Source organism: Scyliorhinus canicula, chromosome 2 (assembly GCF_902713615.1).
Source record: "Scyliorhinus canicula chromosome 2, sScyCan1.1, whole genome shotgun sequence".
In the NCBI taxonomy this organism is placed as follows: Eukaryota; Metazoa; Chordata; class Chondrichthyes; order Carcharhiniformes; family Scyliorhinidae; genus Scyliorhinus; species Scyliorhinus canicula.
The window spans coordinates 93,243,857-93,255,064 of record NC_052147.1 but is presented as its reverse complement, the minus strand read 5'-3'; positions in this window follow the sequence as shown (position 1 = coordinate 93,255,064).

Here is an 11,208-nt window from a genome sequence, read left to right as displayed (position 1 = left end):
GAGATTGTACGTTTAACCAAAACACGCCTGGCAGAAAATTAACAGGATAGCAGCTATTGTGTTATGCTGCTTCGGATAACACAGTAAGAAGTCTTACAACACCAGGTTAAAGTCCAACAGGTTTGTTTCAAACACGAGCTTTCGGAGCACGGCTCCTTCTTCAGGTGAATGAAGGTTGCCATTCACCTGAAGAAGGAGCCGTGCTCCGAAAGCTCGTGTTTGAAACAAACCTGTTGGACTTTAACCTGGTGTTGTAAGACTTCTTACTGTGCTCACCCCAGTCCAACGCCGGCATCTCCACATCATCGGATAACACAGGCTGCTACTTGATGCAGTCCTAACTAAAGGACTCAGAAATGAGTTCAAAACAGGTAGATAAATGATGACATGTACAAATTGTGATGATATTGATAATTGTACAATACCAATTAACATTTACGAGTCCAAACTTCAGGAATTGATACGGTCGAGTGGCTTGCTTGTTTTGTTGAAGTGGTGATGTTGATGCTGTCATTTTCTTGTGAACTCCGTCAGTGTTCCTGTGATCATGAGCTGTTTGAATAGTCGATTCACTTCGTTGTCTGATTTGGACTGTTTTTTTAATGCTGTGGTAGCGACTCCGTATGTCACCTTTTCTGAAAGCTGGTTTGCTTGTTTGTAGTGGAGAAAGCGTGAATCGGTGAGATTCGGTTTCATGCCATGGTATGTCTGCACTCTTGCCATTGTCTTGAGCTGCCCTGTCATGTTGTCTTTCATGTGCAGAGTTGTACCATGTCGTACAAGTCATTGTTCTATTGTTGTTTTTGTCATGTTTGTCGTGCTTGTTGCTGTTGTTGCCTTCGTTCTGCTTCTTGTCGTTGTTTTTATTGTTTTTGTTGTTGTGCTTGTTGTGCTCCATGACCATTCCGTGTGGATAATTCGAGTCATTCTCAAAGTTATTTGTGTCAGTATCCTTTGTGGTATCTGATGCTTCATTGAGCGTTTCCTCTTGAGGAATGTAAGAATGACCTGATGTGGCATTGATCTTGGTGACATCACTCCTTTGTGGTTGATGTGATTCCTCTTTGATTCCTTGGTGCTCCTCTTCTGGAGTCATTTCTGGTTCACTTGAATCATCTTTGGTTTCTTGATGCTCCTCGCCTGGAGTCAAAATCTTCAAGATTTCATTTTCTTGTGGAGAGGCTCAAGTGGATGAGGTTTTAATTGATGTGGTCTCACTGGACACATGAGTAGTTTCACTTTGATTGTTGAGTTCCTCTGTACATACGAGCTGAGATCTGTCAGTCTCGCTGTGATGTTGCACATCTTATATGGGAATTGTGGTGCCTTCGTCACTTGTCTCACATACAGTGGGGAGTCCTTCAGTGTCTTCTTGTTGGTTAAATGAGCTGGGTAGGAATCAATTTTTCTTTTTGTTTTTCTTTTTTCTGTTTGTGGGGTAAATGTTGGTAATTGTTCTTCTTGTGTTGTACCATGGGTAATTATACTGTTGTGCACTTTGGTGGATTGGAGACGTGCCTGTCTGGGTTTTGGTGGGTGGTGCCTTTGATCTTTGTTTTAGCTTGCTGCTGGGTGTTTGTTGGGGGACTGCTGGATGAGGAAACTTGTTTGCAGGAGCGGGGGAAGGGGATTGAGGGAACAATGGGTGGGAAACTTCTTGGCGCCAGAGGCAGGGGGGTCACCAAGCTAGCTAGAGTGAGCTAGCTCATGGGAGCACAGAGGGGAGTGTGTGTATTAGCTGGGTTGGGATTTAGAGTAGTGTTGCTGGGGGTGGGATGGGTTCTGCTGATGTGGGAGGGACTTCAATGGAAGGTCACTGAGGGGGTTGGGGATGGAGGCCACCCTGCGGCGGGCCGGAGGAGGTGCAGCGCACGGGCTAGAGGTGGGCCCAAGAAGGGTGATGTCTGACCGGCGGGGAGGGGGGCACTTTGCCCCCCAACTAGGCTAGTGACTTGGAAAGTCCAGGGGCTCAATGGGCCGGTGAAGAGGGCTCGTTGTTTGCATACCTTTAGGAGTTTTAAGGCAGACGTGGTGCTGCTGCAGGAGACTCATCTTAAGATGGTGGATCAGGTCAGGTTGAGGAAAGGCTGGGTTGGGCATGTTTTCCACTCGGGGCTGGACTCTAAAACAAGGGGTGCTGCGATTTTCATAGAATTTTCATACAATTTACAGTGCAGAAGGAGGCCATTCGGCCCATCGAGTCTGCACCGGCTCGTGGAAAGAGCACCCTACCCAAGGTTAACACCTCCACCCTATCCCCATAACCCAGTAACCCCACCCAACACTAAGGGCAATTTTGGACACTAAGGGAAATTTATCATGGCCAATCCACCTAACCTGCACATCTTTGGACTGTGGGAGGAAACCGGAGCACCCAGAGGAAACCCACGCACACACGGGGAGGATGTGCAGACTCCGCACAGACAGTGACCCAAGCCGGAATAGAATCTGGGACCCTGGAGCTGTGAAGCGATTGTGAAAGCGATTTGATCAATAAGTGGGTGGCGTTTGAGGCGGGGAGGATAGTCTCGGATGTAGGAGGGAGATTTATTATGGTTAGTGGTAGGCTGCAGGGGATGAAGGTAGTGTTGGCCAATGTATACGTGCCAAATTGGGACAATGGGGATTTTATAAAGGGTGCTGGGGAAGATTCCGGACCTGGATTCGCACAGGCTGATTATGGGTGGGGATTTCAACGCGGTTATTGGTACAGGCCTGGACCGGTCATGTTCAAGAACAGGTAGGGTGCCAGCAATGGCAAAGGAGCTGAAAGGGTTCATGGAGCAGATGGGAGGAGTGAATCCGTGGAGATTTAGGCAGTTGAGAGCCAGGGAATTTTCTTTCTTCTCCCACGTTCAGAAGGTCTATTCCCGGATAGATTTATTTGTTGTGGGCAGGGCCCTGTTGGCGGGGGTGGTGGACACGGGCTATTTAGCAATTATGATCTTGGACCATGCTCCGCACTGGGTGGACCTGCAGGTCATTATGGATGGCAAGCAGCGGCCACACAGGAGATTGGATGTGGGGCTGTTGGCGGATGAAGCGGTCTGCGAGAGATTGAGGAAGTGCATGTTGAACTACCTGCAGGTAAATGACACAGGGGAGGTCTCAGCAGCGGTGGTCTGGGAAGCGATGAAGGCGGTGGTGAGAGGGGAGCTGATCTCGATGCAGGCCCACAGGGACAGGACGGATAGGGCAGGAACGGACCGACTGGTAAGAGAGATCCTACGAGTGGATAGGAGTTATGCGGAGGCTCTAGAGGCGGGGCAATTAAGGGAATGCTGGAGGCTGCAGGCAGAATTTAGTTTGTTAACTACAGGTAGGGCAGTGGAGCAGCTCAGGAAGGTGAAGGGAGCGGTGTATGAGCACGGGAAAAAGGCCAGTAGGTTGCTTGCACAGCAGCTCAGAAAAAGGGAGGCAGCTAGGCAAATAGGGAAAGTGGTTGATGGGGATGGGAACTTAGTTGAGGATTCGGAGGGGGTGAGCAACACCTTTCGGGACTTTTATAGTAGGCTGTATAGATCGGAACCTCCTGGGGGGCCGGAGGGGATGAGGCACTTTTTGGATGGACTGACTTTCCCAAAGGTGGACGGGGAGCTAGTAGAAGGGCTGTGGGCCCCGGTCAGGCTGGAGGGCTTGAAGGCCATGCAGTCGGGGAAGGCCCCGGGACCGGGCGGGTACCCAGTCAAGTTCTATAAAAAGTTCTCTGGGATATTGGGGCCAGTGCTGTTGAAAATCTTTAATGAGGCCAAGGAAAGAGGTGCTCTACCCCAGACAATGTCACAGGCCATGATTTCGCTCATTTTGAAAAGGGACAAGGACCCACAGTTGTGTGGTTCTTATAGGCCGATATCCTTGTTAAACCTGGATGCAAAGCTCCTGGCCAAGATTCTGGCCTCTAAGATTGAGGACTGTGTACCGGACATTATAGGAGAAGACCAGGCAGGCATGGTAAGGGCGGGCAGCTGGCGGGCAATGTTAGAAGGCTGCTCAATGTGATTATGATGCCCCCGGGAGGTAGGGAAGTTGAAGTGGTGGTTGCGATGGACATGGAAACAGCGTTCGACTGGGTCAAGTAGGGTTTACGTATGGGAGGTGCTGGAGCGGTTCGGGTTTGGGAGGGGCTTTGTTGACTCGGTTAGGCTGCTGTACCGGGCGCCGGTAGCTAATGTACAGACAAATAGGACAACGTCGGAATATTTCAGATTACACCGGGGGATGAGACAGGGATGTCCCCTCTCCCCACTACTATTTGTGCTGGCTATAGAGCCGCTGGCAATTGCTCTGAGGGCTCAAGGGTCTGGAAGGGGCTTGTCCGGGGGTGGGTGGAACACAGAGTCTCGTTGTATGTGGATGACTAGCTGCTGTATGTCTCTGACCCAATGGAGGGGATGGGGGAAATTAGGGGAATCCTAGGGGAATTCGGCCGGTTTTTGGGTTACAAGGTCAATATGGGGAAGAGCGAGCTGTTTGTGGTGCAGGCGAAGGGTCAGGAGAGGCAATTGGGGGAACTGCCGTTCAGAGTGGTGGAGGACAGTTTTAGATACTTGGGTATTCAGGTGGCGAGGGATTGGGATCGGCTACACAAATTGATCCTGGCCCGGTTGGTGGGCCAGATGAACGAGGATTTCCGGAGATGGGACGCGTTCTCACTGTCTCTGGCGGGTAGAGTGCAGTCGTTAAAAATGACGATCCTCCCGAGGTTTCTCTTTGTTTTCCAGTGTCTCCCCATCTTCATCCCGTGTTTCTTTTTCAAGCGGATTAATAAGATTATTGTGGGCTTTGTGTGTGGGGGGGGCAAGCCCCCATGGGTGAAGAGGGCAATGCTGGAATGGAACCAGGGAGATGGCGGGCTGGCGCTGCCAAATTTCAGTAATTACTACTGGGCGGCCAACATAGCCATGGTGAGGTGGTGGCTGGTAGGGGGGGAGCCGGCGTGGGTGCACATGGAGGCGGCTTCGTGTAAGGGCACAAGTTTAGGGGCACTGGTGACAGTGCCCCTGCCATTCTGCTGGCACGTTACTCCACCAGTCCGGTGGTGGTGGCGACCCTGAGAATCTGGGGGCAGTGGAGGAGACATGTGGGGGCAGAGGGAGCATCGGTGTGGTCCCTGCGACAATCATAGGTTTGCCCCGGGAAGGATGGATGGGGGGGGTTCCGTGTTTGGCGGAGAGCGGGAATAGAGAGGATGGGGGACTTGTTCATAGAAGGAAGCTTCCCGAGTATGAGGGCGCTGGAGGAGAAGTTTGCGTTGGCTGGAGGGAATGATCTCCGGTATTTACCGGTGCAGGATTTTTTGCGGAGGCAGGTGCCAACTTTCCCACTCCTGCTGTTAAGGAGGATTCAGGATAGGGTGGTTTCTCGAGGATGGATAGGGAAGGGGATGGTCTCGGATATATATAAAGAGCTTATGGGGTCGGAGGAAATGCAGACCGAGGAGCTGAAGCTTAAGTGGGAGGAGGAGCTGGAGTGTGAGATGGAGGAGGGTCTGTGGGCGAACGCGCTAGGAAGGGTCAATGCTACCGCAACATGTGCCAGGCTCAGCCTGATTCAGTTTAAGGTTGTTCACTGGGCTCACATGACGGTGGCCCGGGTGAGCAGATTCTTTGGGGTGGAGGACAGATGTGCAAAGTGTGTGGGGGAGGATGAGGAAACCATGTCCACATGTTTTGGGCATATCTAAAACTGAGGGGATTTTGGCAGGGGTTTGCCGACACCATGTCCACGGTATTAAATATGAGGGTGGCAATGAGTCCGGAGGTGGCGATTTTTGGGGTATCGCAGGACCCGGGAATCCAAGAGGAGAAAGAGACGGATGTTCTGGCCTTTGCTTCCCTGGTAGCGTGGAGACGTATATTGCTGGCATGGAGGGACTCAAAGCCCCTGAAATCGGAGACCTGGCTTTCAGACATGGCAGGCTTCCTCTGTCTGGAAAAAATTAATTTCACCATGAGAGGGTCTTTGCTGGGTTCGCCCGGAGTGGCAACCATTTGTCGACTTCCTCGCAGATAATTAAACGTCAGCAGAAGCGTGGGGGGAGGGGGTTAGGTTAGTGTAGCATAGGGGGGTAAGTTATGGCAGGACCTGCGGGAGAGATTGGCGGAATTTTCACTATGTGTATATATATTTTTTTTCCTCTTGTTTTTTATATTGTGGATTTTGTTGCTGTTAAACTGCCAAAGAAAATACCTCAATAAAACGTTTATTTTCTTTTAAAATGAGCTGGGTAGAATTTCATAGTCTGGTTCTGGTGTTCGAATCGTCGATTCATTTCGGAGGGGAGATTAAGCATTATGTGGAATTGAATCAGAATGGGGATGTGTCGGTAGCCATGTTTTGGGAAGCGCTAAAAGCAGTGGTCCGAGTGTTCATGGCTCATGCGGATAGGAAAAGGACAGAGGAATATGAACGGTTAATAAATGAAATAGTGGAGGTGGATAGAGTGTTCTCAAGGGTGTCCATCACGGAGGGATTGGCAAGGAGGAAGAAGTTACGTGGGCAATTCAATAGGCTGACGGTAGGGAAGCTGCTTAGGGAAGAGGGGTGCAGTTTGAGTACGGGGAGAAGGTGAGTTAAGTTCTAGCGCACCAGCTGCACAGGCAGGCCGTGTACAGGGAAATATTGAAGATACGGAATGGGGCTGGGGATGTGGTGTCGGAGCCAGAGAAGATAAATGAGGGATTTAGGGAGTATTACAAGAAATTGTACAGGGTGGGCCCAGGGGGAGAAGAGGGGGACACGGGACGTTTTTTAGACGAGCTGGAGTTTCCTCAGCTGGAGGAAGTAAAGAGGCAGGCGCTGGAGAAGGCCCTGGGGCTGAGGTAGGTGCTGGATAGTATAAGGGGAATAAAGCCGGGAAAGGTGCCGTTGACGGATGGATATTCAGAGGAATTTTATGAGGAGTTTGCGATGGACCTGGTATCGCATCTTTTGTGGGCATTTAACCAGACGCTGGAGAGGGGGAGTTGCCAGACACAATGACGCAGGCAGTGATTATGTTAATCCTCATAATGGGGGAGGACCCGGTGAAATGTGGGTCATATAGGCCCATATTCCTTTTGAATATGGATGTGAAAGTGCTGGCTACATTGTTGGCGGGAAAGATGGAGTGTTGTGTCCCGGGGGTGGTTGCAGAGGACCAAACAGACTTTGTGAAAGGCAGGTAGCTCTCGAGCAATATAAGGAAGTTGTTAAATGCAGTAATGAATCTGTCAGGAGCCCAGGTACTGGAGATAGTGGTGTCTATGGACACGGAGAAGGCTTCTGACCGATGGAGTGGCAGTACTTGTTTGAGATACTGGGAAGGTTTGGGTTTGGGTTCGAGTCGAGGTTTGTGGTATGGGTGCGCTTGTTGGCACCAAGGACGAGTGCGCGGATGAATGACATCTCACTGAACTTCAGATTGCACTGGGGAAAAAGGCAGGGGTGCCCGCTGTCACCACTTTGCACTGGCTATAGAGTCATTGGCATGGTGGCTCTTAGAGGGTCGACAGAGTGGCAGGGGACAATAAGGGGACAGAGGGAACATCGGGTGTTACTGGATGCTGACGACCTACTGTTGTATGTCTCGGACCCACTGGGGAGCATGGAGAGGATCATGGGCCTGTTGGGGAGGTTTGGGGCATTCTCGGGGTATATGTTGAATGTCAGGAAACACAAAGTGTTTCCGGTGAATGAGGGTTGGGACGGCGAGCCAATTTAGGGGAGATGCCATTTAAGGTGGCTAGGGATAGGTTCAGACGTGTCGCGTCTTTTCGTCCGACGTCATTTCGTCCAACGACACTTCGTCCACGTCTTTTGGTCCAACGTCTTTTTGTCCGCCCGTCTTTTGGTCCAACGTCACTTCGTCCAATTAACCAATTACAAATCAACTCCGTATAAAAGCATTTAATTGATAGAAAGCAGGCACAATACAGCAAGTGAATTTAATTGCTAAAATGCAAGTAATTGATGAAATGCAAGTAAAATGCAAGCTGAAAAATGCAGTTAAAAAGTTAAAAAATCTAAAAATGCATTTAAAAAGATCTAAAAGTTTACTAAGGATGAATTCCCGAAATTACTTAAAATTGATGTAAATTGTGAGCAACATTCCTCAAGAAATCAATTTTCGCTGTAGGAACATATTCAACGACCAATCTTTTGAGGCGTTCAGTTATTTTCTTGTATCGCGTACATGACGTCGACTGATCTCCCCGAAGAATTTGAGCCTTTTTGCCTATTATTAGCCCTTCCCTGAACTTTGCCATTTCTGGATGGGCGAATTCGGGATTAGGAAAGAGACCGATAATATCTATCCTTTAACGAGGCTCGTTAAAGGGGAGACAACGATAATAACTATCCTTTAACGAGGCTCGTTAAAGGAAAGAGGCTGGTAATAAAGATCCTTTATTGTATATTATGTGCATTTGAGAAGATTTCTATTTACAAAAGTTAAAGTGGAGTGGAGTGCTACTAAGCAAGTTTGGTCATGCTAAATTACTATGCTACTAAAAAAGTCTTTGACAAAAAAAATCATCCGACAAAAACACGTAAAAAGTCACAAACATTCTTTGACAAAAAAAATCATTCGACAAAAACACTCAAAAAGTCACAAAAATTATTTGACCAAGAAAATCATCCGACAAAAACACGTAAAAAGTCACAAAAATTCTTTGACGAAAAAAATCACCGGACAAAATGACGTTGGACCAAAAGACGAGCGGACAAAAAGACGTTGGACCAAAAGACGTGGACGAATTGTCGTTGGACGAAATGACGTCGGACGAAAAGACATAGCACCAGGTTCAGACACCTGGAGATCCAGGTAGTGAGGGAATGGTCGTCAAGTGGAACTTAACAAAGCTGCTGGAGGAGGCCAGAGAGGATCTTATGAGGTGGGATACACTGCAATTGTCTTTGGGAAGTAGAGTCCAAGTGGTAAAGATGAATATTCTGCCAAGGTTCCGGTTTATTTTCCAGGCACTCCCGATCTTTATACCAAAGGCCTCGTTTCAGAAACTGGACATGATTGTTTGGGACTTTGTATGGGCGGGGAAGGTGCCAAGGGTTAGGAGAACCTTGCTACAGAGGCAGAGGCAGCAAGGGAAGGGAGTTGGCTTTGCCGAAACTGCTTCATTGTTATTGGGCAATGAATGTGGAAAAGGTGAGTCAATGGTGGGAAGGAGAGGGGGTAGAATGAGTTAGGATGGAGGAGGAACCTTGTAGTGGGTCCAGCTTAAGGGCTATGGTGATAGTAATCTTGCCAATGGCGGCGAGTAGATATTCAGGGAGCCCAGTTGTATGCAATCCATGGTGAAAATTTGGAACCAGTTGAGGAGGTATTTTAGGATGGAGGAGATGTCAATGTTAACGCCGCTGTATGGGAATCATGGGTTTGAGCCGGTGGGGTGGATATCATGTATAGGAGGTGGAGGGAAGTGGGGCTGGTCAAAGTGAGGGATTTGTTTTTGGAGGAAGGGTTTGCCAGTCTGGAAGAGCTGAGGGAGAGGGTAGAGCTCCCAAAAGGGAGTGAGTTCAGATACCTGCAGGTAATGGACCTTGCACGGAAGGTTTGGAAGGAGTTCCCTCAGTCAAGGCATACCCCACTGGAGCGACTGCTACTTCCGGGTGTGGAAGTGGAGGGTAGTGTTGGAGATATATACAGGTGGCTGGGAGAGCAGGGAGGTGAGCTGGTGGTGAAGATTAAGGTGAAATGGGAAGGGGAGATGGGAGGGGAGATCAATTGGGGAGTATGGAGTGAGGCACTGCGTAGGGTAAGTCCGACTTCCTCATGTGCAAGGATGAGCCTGATACAGTTTAAGATTGTACACGGGGTACATATGACTCGGGCAAGAATGAGTGGGTTTTTCCAGGGCCAGCGAATCACACACACATGTTCTGGGGCTGCGAAAGGTTGGAGTGATTCTGGGCGGGAGTGTTTGCAGCCCTAGCCTTGATAGTGGGGAAGGAGGTGGAGTCGGATCTTTTGGTGGCGGTATTTGGGGTTTCTGTGAAGCCGGAGCTCATGGAGGGGAAGAAGGCCGAGGTTGTGGCCATCGTTTCTCTGATTGCCTGGTGGCGAATCTTACTGGAGTGGCGATTGTTAATGCCACCGAATGTAGCGGCCTGGTTGGGCGACCTGTATGATTTCCTGTGGCTGGAAAAATAAAGTACGAGCTAAGGGCTCAGCCGAAGGGCTTGAGGCAAGGTGGGGGATGTTCGTGACCATGTTTGAGGAGTTGTTCGTCGCAGGGAGGGGGAGGCGGGAGGTAGGGGATAAGGGTGAAAAAGGGAAAATTTGTACAAACTGCATAGCTGATTGCTGGAAGCCTGTTTCCCGGTTTGTTTATGTGTTGTAACTTTTTTTAATATACGTTTGTAATAAAATATATTTTTTAAAATAAGGGAAGTCACTCACCCCATCTCTGAAATTCAGCTATTTTGCCCATTTTTGAACTAAGGTTATGGCAAGGTTGCTGAAACTAAAACTGGACATCAATGAGCAGTTTCTTTAAATTTTTGTTTATTTTTCCCACACATTTATAATGAATGAAATATTAATTCTTCAAGCAGAACTTTATTATACCAAAAGCATACAGAAGAAAAAAGGAACCTAAATAAATCAGACATTGAGGCTGCAACCTGACTGAATGCTCAGTAATGAAACACTGTCATGGTTCATCTTTACATCTCTGCTGCACTTTCTTCAACTTTCTTGGAAACTGGGTGTTAACATCTTCAAGCTGCCCAAGTTCATTGCTGCAGCCACCTACTAACCATGAATTTTATCTGCAGCGATGTCACAGCAATGTGTCTAACTGATGTATAAATAGACCCATGAAACACAACATTCCTCAAATTTGATAAATGGTTTCTTTGAGCTGTCTCAATGGTCTGGTGATGGATAAACACTCTACCAGAGCTGCACTGAACTACACCAGGTAAATGTAAGCGATTTAGAACAGAGAGCAGGAAACACTTCTTTGCACAAAGCGTTGTGAAGCTGTTGAATTCACATCCAAGCATCTGAGGTAGCAATTAGGGGCCAGAAATGTCTGGAGTTATAGTGGCACTTTAACAAATTAAAAATGGTGTGATTTGCTGAGAAATTGCTGGACAATATGCAGTGCTCTGTTATTAGCTATAGTGAAGCCTATCAAATTCCATCTCACCAAGATGTTCCCCATTAAGCTTGATGACGACCATGAAGTACAATGTAAATGTTGATTA